This window comes from Arvicanthis niloticus, chromosome 2 (assembly GCF_011762505.2).
Source record: "Arvicanthis niloticus isolate mArvNil1 chromosome 2, mArvNil1.pat.X, whole genome shotgun sequence".
Taxonomy (NCBI): Eukaryota; Metazoa; Chordata; class Mammalia; order Rodentia; family Muridae; genus Arvicanthis; species Arvicanthis niloticus.
In genome coordinates, this window is record NC_047659.1 from 2,771,221 (window position 1) to 2,782,954 (window position 11,734).

Sequence of the window (11,734 nt, forward strand, 5' to 3'; positions counted from 1 at the left end):
TAGGGTGGACAAGGATCAACCTACATATATATGGCCCAAGATGGCTGCAAAGAGAATAGCTGCTTTCTGCTAGGGGTGGGCTCCCAACACCTTTGTATCTCAGTCTGGCTGGAAAGTTGTTGGGAGCCAACCACTAGCAGAAAGTGGCTACCCTCTTTGCAGCCATCTGAGCAATATACCAACACAAGAGACTTGTTTTGCAAACAGCCTACAACAGCTGAGCACACTCTGATAAACATCTTGTTTTGCTTACATATCTTGTTTTGCTGTTTATTGTCCCCAGCTGCAAGGCTCAGATGAAAAGCACCTTCAGCTGTGTTCCTCTGCTTGTCCATGGCTGTAAGCCACCTGGTAAAGGATATAAGTACCCAGAATTTCCTTGCAATAAATGGGACTTCATCAGAGTCTCAATCTTGTCTCCATTCTCTGTGCCTCTTGCCCCTCCATCCCAACACACTCTCTTTCTTGCTAGATAGACCCTGTTCACTGACCTGGACAGACCAGATCAGGAAGTAATTAAAAAGCCCAAGGACTGGGAGAATTTAGACATCCATCTCTGTCTAATAGGTGTGGAATTTCAACATGGTGACACCACACCTGAATAAAGAAAGTTCTTATAAGTGAAGAGTTAAAAGATCACTCTTTCATTCATAAGACTACATTCAATTTACTCAAAAGTGACTGAAACCAAGCAGTCAATATGTACAGTGTATAGGCTTATCAAAATATCAAATCAATTACAAGAACAAAACAACAATAAATCAATAACAAACTTCAAATGAAAACAAGATAAAACAAATAACCAAAGTTAGAAAAACTCAAACCAAAATCTAAACTCTAGAACTGTGGGAAGCAGCATTCTTTGGCTGCTCATTTTGCAGCACAGACTTACAGCCTGTGGCTGGCCTTGGCAACATAGTAGGAAAGCAGTTATTGATGGAAATAATCTTTTCAAGAGAAATGTAAGCAGGTCTTCTCTTTTTGGAGTCTGTGTTTGAAGGATATGTCCTCCCAAGACTGAGCATAAGACATGTTACAGTTTTTGGCTTAAAGTCTGCAAGTTTGTTGACAGATATCCATGAAGTTATTCTTCATCAGGGCAAGAAAAATGTACACTCTGACTCTTCCCTGATGCCCAGCAGTTCTTGATGTGCCTCAGCACTCCCCTGAATTTCTCCAAATGTGTATTCTTGCTGGGCTAGTGGCTAGATGAAATTAAGGCCTATTCATGCCAAAGAAAGCAATATAAAGAAGAAACTGCAGCCCACGATTGTCATGGTGATTAGGGATGAGATGCCATAGTGGTGCATTTGCTGCACACACTCAGTGCACCTCATACAGCAGTTCTCTTGGTGGGAGATCTTGTCCTGGTCTGAACGATGTTTGAGTTTCTGCAGGAACATTTTAGACCTATGGAAGGAAGGGCCAAAGACCTGGTAAGGATTTGTCAGTTCAGCTCTCCCTCCAACACCAGTTCTATTCAGCTGGACAGTCCAGCATGACCCATCAGCTGAGGCCATTCCTTGATGCCCAAGTGTCATAGAGTACCCAGGCTTTATCGTTTTCTCAGCTTTTAAAAACTGCTAGAAACTGAACTGTGAACTACACACTCTACTGGTGTAAAAAAAGTATATTTTTCCAGTAGTCCATGTATATTATATTGAGTAGTAACATTGTAGCAATGTCTGAATTTGAGTTCAAGAAACATGAGAGTTACCTAGAAAACCATGTAGATGTCTTATAAAAAACCTACCAAGAATTGAAGACTATGATTATTTCTCCAGTGCAGGAACCTGCCTGTGTTCCACTTGTCAGTCCCTTTATCTGAAAATACCCAGAGAAACCATCTCCCATGAAATCCATGGGCACTGCTCTGGTCCTATAATCAGCAAGAGTGTGTTAAAGAAAATTACTCCACTGAACTATAAGGTGATGGTCATGATGAAACAGAACATACACCTGTATGTCTATGGGTTTTGTAGGGCACACTCTCAAACACACAAAATATACGTGTTCACACAATAAGAGCATGGTATATTGCAGTGATCAGTTTAGTTTCCCAGTTACGGCTAATATAAAAATTGCCCAGTATATTTTTCAGGTATAAAAATATCAAATCTTGAATGGGATAGGTACATAGTGGCATAGCATATGGACAATGCAGTCAATGATATGCTTTCCTCTCTTAAACCTAACTTGGAATCAGGCTTCTTGGCTTATTATTTAATCCGCCTTAGCAAGTTTCCAAGGCTGTGTAGAGTAGGCTTGTTTCCCAGCTAAGGATCATATGTTGGTGGTATATTAGCTTCTTGTTCTTCTTCACTGTTTCAGACTTGTCCCCAAGTAAACAACTTCTTCCAATAGGAGCTCCCTTTACCATAGCCTGACTGACTTGGTGTTCAAAGCTATGAGCCCAGAATAATAAGAATTCCCCATAACTAGGAAAAAATGTAAAACTTTTCCCCATCATTTGACTGTGTCAAGGATATTTTGAGTAAGATAAGGCTGACTAGTTGAAATGCCAAATGCTTGTTTGGATTATCTCACACTGAGCAATAGTCCATGGAAGGGCTGCACCAAATGGTGCATTTTCACTCTTTAGCTAATGGACATCTGGATAATTTCTCCTTCAGGGCTGCTCTGCAGACCACTACAACTCTGATGTGCCCTATTTGCTCTGTGTACATCTACTACTTGTTCTAATTCGCTGGGTAAAAGGGGACTTCTTTTCCACTTTCTGAAAAAGGCTTCTCACAGACCTACCCGATTTTATACTACCAGACCTGTCTGAAGGTCCTCATTATTCTCAACCGCCATTGAGGCTGATTATAACTGAGAGGAAATTATTTTGAATACCAGTAGTTGCAGAATGCTACACAGATAACACACAGTGAGTGCTTTAGAGATCTTGAGCTTCAAGGGGCTCCTGAAACACCCCTGTTCTTGCACCACATCCCTGGGATTTCTGCTAGATGCAGATACAGCGCCAAGCAACTCAATCTCTCAAGGAATAAAATCCAAGACAGACTTGAAGGCAAACTTTTACTGAGCAGAAGTAGCTGGAAAGGAAATGGTAGCAAGCGATGAGGAAAACAACCTGGAATGCTAAGAAGACACAGTGAGCAACCTAACAATCCAGTGAGCCTTGACAATTCACCAAGAGCAGAAAAGAGACATAAACCCATGGATTTTATACAACAATCTTTCCCTTACCTCCATGTTCCATATTCCTTTGATTTGGTCAAAAGGACTTCAATGAGAATCAATAGTTTTGCCCCTAATCATTTGAAAATCTGACTTCACAAGAATATTTTGTGTCCTGTTTCTCTTGAGAGCTAGGTGGAGATGCAGAATAATTTGACTGCTGTATTTGATGTTTCATGGAAACAAACTGAAATCTCAGAGTGTTTTTCTCATTAAACTTGGCATCTCAAGACACACACAGCTGCATGTCTGAAGAAACACACTAACACCACACTAACAACACACACACACACACACACACACACACACACACACACACACACACAAACACCAAAAATCATAAGTGAGCAGAAAACAATGAGGAATCTGTCATGTTTGAAGAAAAGGTCATTTGTCTAGGCAAAGCAGATGTTTCAAGTGAGATCTACATCACTGCTATTCTTCCTAGAGAAATAAAAAGCCCCAAAGAAAAGTTTTCATGGTCAGAATGGGGGTGGGTATATATGCAGAAATTTTCTTTGAAGACTCAAATCTCTCAAAAGAAACCTCAGCTTGTGAGAATCTGTTCCCACATCCCTGCTCATCCAGCCAGCTTTAGACTGTGAGGCCAAACTGTGAGGCCCAGGAACAATGACATCTATAGCAGCACTCAGAGATAACAAGACTGACAAGCTGCTACTGAGGCCCTGTCACTGTGGATCAAGATCTATGAAGCCTGAAGAGACCAACCTGAGATAGAGGGAAAAGGGCAGAGGGAGAAGAAGAACAACATCTGCCAAAGGCAACAGTGAGATCCACTTACTTGTCATTTCCACTATGCTCTCATCCCTGAAAACTACCTCCTACCTGGAATCTCACATGATCCTTGTAAAGCAAATGAGATACAGGTCTTTTCTTCATCTTTCTAAGCCCTGTGATATGCTAAAGAAGGGCTCCACCTAGCACCCTTCAAACTTAGTGGCATGCAGTGGTGTGGTGTGTAGCCAACCCATCGCCCTTAAAAAATGCAGACTCAAGCAGAGCAAGAGCATTTGCTTTCCTTTTTTAATTTTTAAAATTTTTTATTTTATATTTTATTTACATTTCAGATGCCATCCCCTTTCCCCATTTCCTTTCCCTAGAAAACCCCTATCCCATGCCCCCTTTTGCTTTTGGCTTTTATAGGATTTTTTAAATGTTAATCAAAGGCTTAATAAGTTTGGTAATGTTCAATCAGAAGTGTAACCCAATACCCAACCTAGATATATGAACTATCTTTGACTGGTGGAGACACGTGAACATCTGACTCCATGCCCCCCATTCTCTCTCTTTCTCTCTCTCATCACCTAGCTTCTCCTCTCCTTCATCTTCTCCTCTCCTTACTCCATCTCTTCCTCTCGGTACTCCTTCCCCTTCTCCTCCTACATATTACCCTTCCTGCTAAAATAAAACTTTTCTCTCAAAATACAATTAGTGCATAATTATTCCTAATTGTACAGTGAGGTACAAGATAGTCCTAATACCCAGTCCATCATTTTGTTGAATAACCAGAACCTCTGTCATCTCTCCTAACTAAAACACTTAGTTTTGAATCTGGCTTTTTTCTTGGCTTTAGAATGAATGTCAGCTGAAAACCATCCACTCAGATCTTTTCTCTCAAAGTAAGAAGTTAAAGAAGAGCCAGTGTCCCTATTCCCTGGGCTTGGGGAATAAGGTGGTTGATATTGCTCTGCCTCTCTAGGGAAAAGTAGTGGTTTGGTTGGAACAGGGAGGATTAGCTACGACTGACTGCATAGCCATAACCTATTGGTAGCAATCTGTATAATTAATATCAAGATGAAGTTATAATTTCTTAAGTGGTACAAAACTTTGATTTCAAATTTAAGGATTTCATTGGCATGAGCTTCATAGTGATATAAAAGTGAGATGAATATTGATACTGTCATGGGCATTGTGCCTGTATAACACATTTAGGAATACAAGGCTTAGAACCAGTCCTTCTTTAACTTTTTAAACTGATTTGGGACGGTTAGCCTATGAGTTAAGGGACTATAGAAAATTCATGGTTTGAGTTTAATGTCAGGGTGTTTTCCATATTTTAGTTAGAAATAGCTGACAGGAGTTAACAGACAACAGTCCAGGTTACCTTACATGGATAGTTTGTTTTCAAAACATCAGAAGTCCATAGAATTGACATTACAAATATTTCTATATTAATGTTCATTTTGATTAGAGACATGTCTGCTCCTGACAGCTTCCTGTTGTGGATTCTAAGAAGAAATTGAGCATCCTTGGAGTTAATCTAGTTGTGCAGTGACAGCCACTAGGCAAGAATTGCCTCTTTACATCTACAGACAAATTACTGTCCAGAAAAGGACACACTTGCAGAAGTTGACTGATTATATCTGCCTAGACAGAGTAATCATCCCTTAATAATTCCACATCACTAAGGTTTGTCAGATAACTCTGGGCCAGAAGGCTGAAGATTTGATGCTCTAAAGTTCGATAGTATAGGGGCTTTTCAGGTGTTCAGTGGTCTCTATAAATTGGCTAAGTTTTAGAAGCTATGCTTAGTCTTCCCATAATTTCAGTTAACTCAGTCATTCTGGACTTCTGACAGGGTTGAAGACCTATAGAGCATTTAGTTTCTAAACATGGAGTTTTTGAAAAAGGCTATGTCCACACAAAGCCTTGTAAATGATCACATAAATGATCACTTGGATGAGACATAGGTGAGGGCCTAGATAAGTTGGTGGACAGTGACACTGGTTTATCCATGTTTCTGGTTAGACATGAGGACACTCTGCCTCTGATGACTCATCCTACCTGCTGATGCTTGGCACCCGGGACATAGATGTTCTTGTTGGACTCCTCACAGAAACTCTTATCTTCTCCATAGGACACTTGTGGTTCACTCTGCTCCACCAGCAGATTTCTGTTCCCGCTCTGCAGCAATATCCTGACATTGTCTTTCAGTTGAGAACATTCTCTAAGGAGTTGGCAGTGCCTGGTGCTGAACCACAAACAAACAAAATGGTGATTCCCAGCCAGCTTCCATTTGCCTGTCACTCCTCCCAGTACCATCATCCCTGCAAGTGTCCTAGTCCCTAGACAGCCTCAGACTAGAGTCCCCAGTATACATATCAGCACCAAGTAGAGGCAGGTCTCATCCAGAGACCAGCAACATTCCCCCAGACTGAAATTACTTCTGTAAGGCCTGACAGCAAGTGGGTTTATGTCCATCAAGGAAGATGAAATGTTCCTCATGGGTGCTTATCTGTCCCTGGTACTAGAAAACCATCAGCAGGTAGAGGGCAATTCCCCTCTGACAGAGGAGAGAAGACCCAACAGGAATACACTCTTTCCATTTTTGTCATGGATCCCAGATCTTTAAATCTATTGTCAGAGCCATAGAAGTTCAGTGTTGCTTGATATTCCCATCGAGGTGAAAATATTTTCTATGTAGAGGATCCTGAATTTGGAAGAATAAAGACTGAAAGGTCTTACAAACTTATCCACTTCTACACTCTTCAGACTTAGGACACCTGAGTGCAAGAGGTACAAATCCATGACCCTTGCCTCAAGGCAGGGTTCCTTTTAAGAAACAGTTAGTATAGAACCAGAGCCCTTACTTTTGTTCAAAGTCCTAGAAGGACAGAAGCATTCCCTGTCTAGTGCTGGGGTCTCAGCTTTGTCAGTCACTCACCTGTAGGAATAGTTTTCTTCAATGAGGTCCTTGTATTTCTCCATGGCATCAATTACTGACTCTGTCATTTTCTGGATATTCATAATGGTCTTTTCGTGGTTTCTTTTAATGATGTTGAATTCAGTGTTCATCCTGTGTTAGGGCATGGCACACAGAGCAAATATTTCTGTAAGGGTCATGTGCAGAACAGCTGTATCCTGGACTACCCCAGCCAATAATATATGCCACATCCTTGCTCTTTGGACATGGGGCCTATTGGTGCTGATTAAACTTATAATCCTTGGCACAGGACAGCAGAGCCAGGGGACCAAATGGAGGGAGCAGACCTCCAAGAGCATCTCGTGTGAGCCTGAAGGAATACACTAGTTCTGTGAGAAGTTTCTCCTAGTCTCCGCCACAATCTTGGGCCCAATAGATTTTTCTGATGATTATTCTTTTATTTTTAAGGCAGGCCTCTCAATCCTTGGTTTCTATTGTTACATGAATTCTCAGAGGACAAGAAGAATATTTCCAGGGAGAGGCTTAATAACACTTCCTCCCCAGGAGATTCCTATGTGTCACCAGTGCAAACACAAAGAGCAAAGTACCCAGTTGAACAATTTGGTTGTCTACTGACTCAACACTATCCTGACCTGCAAACTGTGCATCTGACAAATCCTCAAACCCCATCAAAGGTCGCAGAGCCTCAGATCCTGAACAGCACAAACACAACTACATTCACACACATACACGCCAACCCAACCACAAACACAATTAGAATGCCAGCTAAATCCAGGGAGGTGCCATAGTCTCAGAGTATAAGGACCAAACTCAGAGGAAAGCAGTGATGACCTGCAGGCATTTCATTTACACACTGAGAGGCAGCAAATATGACCAAGTCCTTCCAGCTGTGGACAGAACCAATCAAACTCCAAGTACCTCAAGGTCAAGTATCCTACTTCACAACACCTGTCAGGGCTTTCTAACATGCATGATTAGAGGTGACACACTCCTTTGATGAGAGGAAATCTTGGGTTAATAGAGAGGGTACAATACAGTCAACAGGGGACTGAGCATAATTACTACCTGTAGTTCAAATCATTATAATTGTACAGGTTCAGCATTTGACTAATTTCTTCCTCCTCAAAGCTCATCTTCTTGATCTTCAATTTCAGTTCTTCCAATCTCGTCATCTTATTCCAGTTACTGATGGTGGAATTCTGGGATGATGTTTGCCTAGCAGAGTCTGGAGATGAATAAACACAAATGAATTTGCAGAGTGGATGGCCCAGGGGCAGCAGAGACAATTCTGAGTTTCAAAAAGAATGGTGAGGGAGAGGAAAAGCTAGAGACACGATGAATCCCAGAAGGAGCAGAAAAGCTATCTTTGAGCTGTTCTGCTCAGCTATATCCCTCTTCCCAACCACCATCATCATACATATGCCACACTCTCTATTACAGAGAGTATTATGCACTGAAATCCATAATATGCCTCAGACATACAGACTTAGGGATCATTGTCAGCTCATATCAGATGTGATGCAGGTAAATCCTGGAGTTCATATTGCTTAGCACCATCAAGGTCTAATCATGTGTGTTGAAACCCAAAGTGTCTGAGACCCCACACATGACCAGTGTAGCATCCTTCTCTGTTCTTGTCCTCAGAGACTCCTTTAACCTGTAGTAATCTAGACGATGAAGGGCTTCAACTCCTACCATGAACAGACACACTGTTAATCTCATAGTTCCTACTGATGGCATTCTTTGCCACTCAAAACGAAATTAAATAGCTCCCAGAAAAGTAGCTGCAGGCTTGTCAGTACCTGGCTCTCTGTCAAACTAATAATCAGAAATTCTTGACTCTTGTTCTACCATTGAGAAATCCCAAGGCTCCAGCTTGTAAGTCATACTCCTGGAAGGCCCAGGTCAAGCCTATTTCTTCCAGAAAGTTCCCCAACTCTACCCAGGACTCACTGTGCCTTCCCCAGAATGATTTCAGTCTTCCTTTGTTACAAGACAGGAGGCCAGTTTCTTTCTTACTGGGAGTGGTCTCTCCTTGATCACCATTCTCTTTCCGAAAAAGCCTAAGCAGCCTGGAAAACATGCCTGTTTGTGAACCCAAAAGGCACTGAAGAAATATCCCACAGGCAGTTGTTGTCACCACAACACAGTTGACATCACAGAATATTCTACTTCTTTCCTAGATACAAGAGAATGTCCAAGGAAGGCATTCCTGATGATGTCACTGGATACTGCCATGACCTACCTGCTAAATAGCTGTCCCCAGATTGTGCAGTTTCTGGGGTGCTCTTTCCTGGAGCCTCCCATATGACCCAGGGAATACCCTTTGGCAACTTCTCCATCCAAAGTTAGAGTTTTCTCTCTGCTTCATGACAAGTGAAGTGCTTCAGATGGAAAGAGTTGGTTAGGACCCTGACATGGGTACAGAAAAATTCTTTAGCACCCAAATCTCTAGAGACCATGAATGTGGGAAATTGTTCTCAATAATAAATATACCACCTGAGCCAATTCATGTGAAATACAGGCCACTTCCCCGGGTTTTCCCTGTTTCCCAGAGGCCAATATCTTTCTCCTATACCTTTAACTGTATAAAACATGGATAGTATTTTCTTAATGTCCATTCCTTCATAGTGGGCATTGTTTCCATATACACATGCATGTGTTTCACAAAATCTCTGGTTTACAATCCTATCTTTTGCAAGGAAAGCTCCCATTTCTTTGGAACATAGGGGCTCAACTACAGGGCAAATGTAAAACTGTAAACTTTTTCTTCTTCAAAGTATTAAGGTGCACATCCTTCCTTTCTCAAATACAAACAGACAATTGTATAAGTGGCCGTCAGTGAGAAAAGGTCAACCTGGACGGTGCACTACTACATTGTAGCCTCATAGCTGTCACTTCTCCAATAACTGTCTTCCTCAGTTCCCAAGTCCAGGCATGAGGATGTTGGGGGTTGTAACATGACACTGTACTCATATCACACATAAGAATCAGGATGCTAGGCAGGGAGTGGGATGGCCTGAGGTCAGGTTGAACCTCAATTGTAATGGGCCCATAAGTTCAGGAGGGCATCCCTTTGGCATTGTGGCTTCTGCATTCTTATCCTGGATGTGCTGAATCTGTGCTATAATGCCACATAACTTCACAGATGTAACAGTGTAGTCATGTATGGCTTTTGCGGGGTGACATGTGCCTTTGACTACTACCTTGAGCCACATAATATCACCATGCAAAGCTCAACAGAAGAGGGGAAGATTGTTGATGCATTAGAAGTTTGAGGGCCTTTTCTTCCCATTAGGGCACATGTTTTCCCAATGTGATTTCTCTTTTGAAATTTCACTGATGGTGTCTTGGTAGTTTCCTGCCCTGAAGGTTCCTGGATGCCCCAACAATGGGCCAACTGGATTCAGACTCCTGTTTACCAAAAGAAGGGTTGCTGCAGAATCATGCCATGGCAGCAGGCAGGTCAACTAGGCTACTCTTATGTCCAGCACACCTGGTACAGGACTGGAGGCCTGAGCTATCTGGGGAAAGGAAGCAGCACACAATATCACACAGCAATCTCTGCTGCAACGGCTACAACTGCAATAGGAGTGTATGTCTGTTTGTTTTATATTATGAATACCTACAAAGCTGTTCATTGTTAATACATGCCTTTCATCCCAGCACTCAACAGTTTGTATTTAAAATTGTTGTGGTTAGTATTCCTGTTGTTTGGTTTGGTTTTTGTTTTTAATTCCTGCAGCTAATTGCACGGCACCTAGAATGTTAAACCCATTTATGTAAAGCTGTATTATTTATGTTAGTCAATGATTTTATTCTTAGCAACCACTCCACAGATGATCCATCCCAAAATTCAATTTCAAGTCAGGAAAACAGTCATAGAGATGTTAGTAAACTTGTATGGTCTACCCAACACATCACGACTATAGGATGACATCCCATTTTTGGATTACCTAAGAGATTGTTTTTGAGATGACAGGCCTCTGCATAAGTCTGCATTTGGATGGCAGAACGCCTGGAATGGCTGAAAGAATGTCTGCTCTCTGAAGGCCATGTCTGGCCCTTTAGTGCCTCTGCAGCCTGAGGCAGACATCTGCCAGGAACCCAGGAAAACTTGGCCAGGGCTTGTTCTGGACTGCATTTTTGATGAGCCCTGAGACCTGGGTGAACAGAGGCCTCAAGAGTTCTGGAAAAGGTGAGCAGAGTCCATTGGGCTGCAAGTCCTCCATTTTATTTATCTTTGCTGTGTACACAGTATATGTAAATGACAAAGGTATCCTGCTGTACAACATCTAGTCACTCTAGATGTTAAAGTGTTTGCCAGTGTATCCACCCTAGAATTAGTAGAGCAATACATTTTCCCATTCTGTTAAAGAATGTAATATAATTTCTGTATTAATATATTTTTACTTATTCACTTTACATGCTGCTCAATACACCCCTGTCACCCACATTTTCCCAATACACCTGGCACCTTCTCTGAGCAGATGAGGGCCAGAACTCTCAGGACCTCCCTTCTTCTACCTAACCAAGTTACCCTGTCCTGAGGAAAGGTGCTGAAGGAGATGGAAATGGATGCCTTCTACTTGACTTTCTTCTTGCTACACTCCACTGTCTTTGGGAAGTTCATGCAGAACTAATCTTGAACTTGGTACTTCATTCAGATGCTCCACAAGAAGCATTGACTCTGTGAATATTCTTGAGAGGATATTTCCATCAAACCTACTCCCACTAGTATCCTGACAATGACAAAGGTAATGGGATGCTGGACCTCTATTGCAGGAATTTCCAACTTGGAAGGTCAGTATGAAGTGAATCTGGTTTATTTTTTTAATTCTTTCT

General features: G+C 41.8%; 1 pseudogene; it reads right to left on the reverse strand.

Moving 5' to 3' along the window:
* Positions 1 to 1,203: 1,203 nt before the first annotated feature.
* LOC117703428 (uncharacterized) lies at positions 1,204 to 8,972 on the reverse strand (annotated as a pseudogene).
* Between the last annotated feature and the right edge of the window lie 2,762 nt (positions 8,973 to 11,734).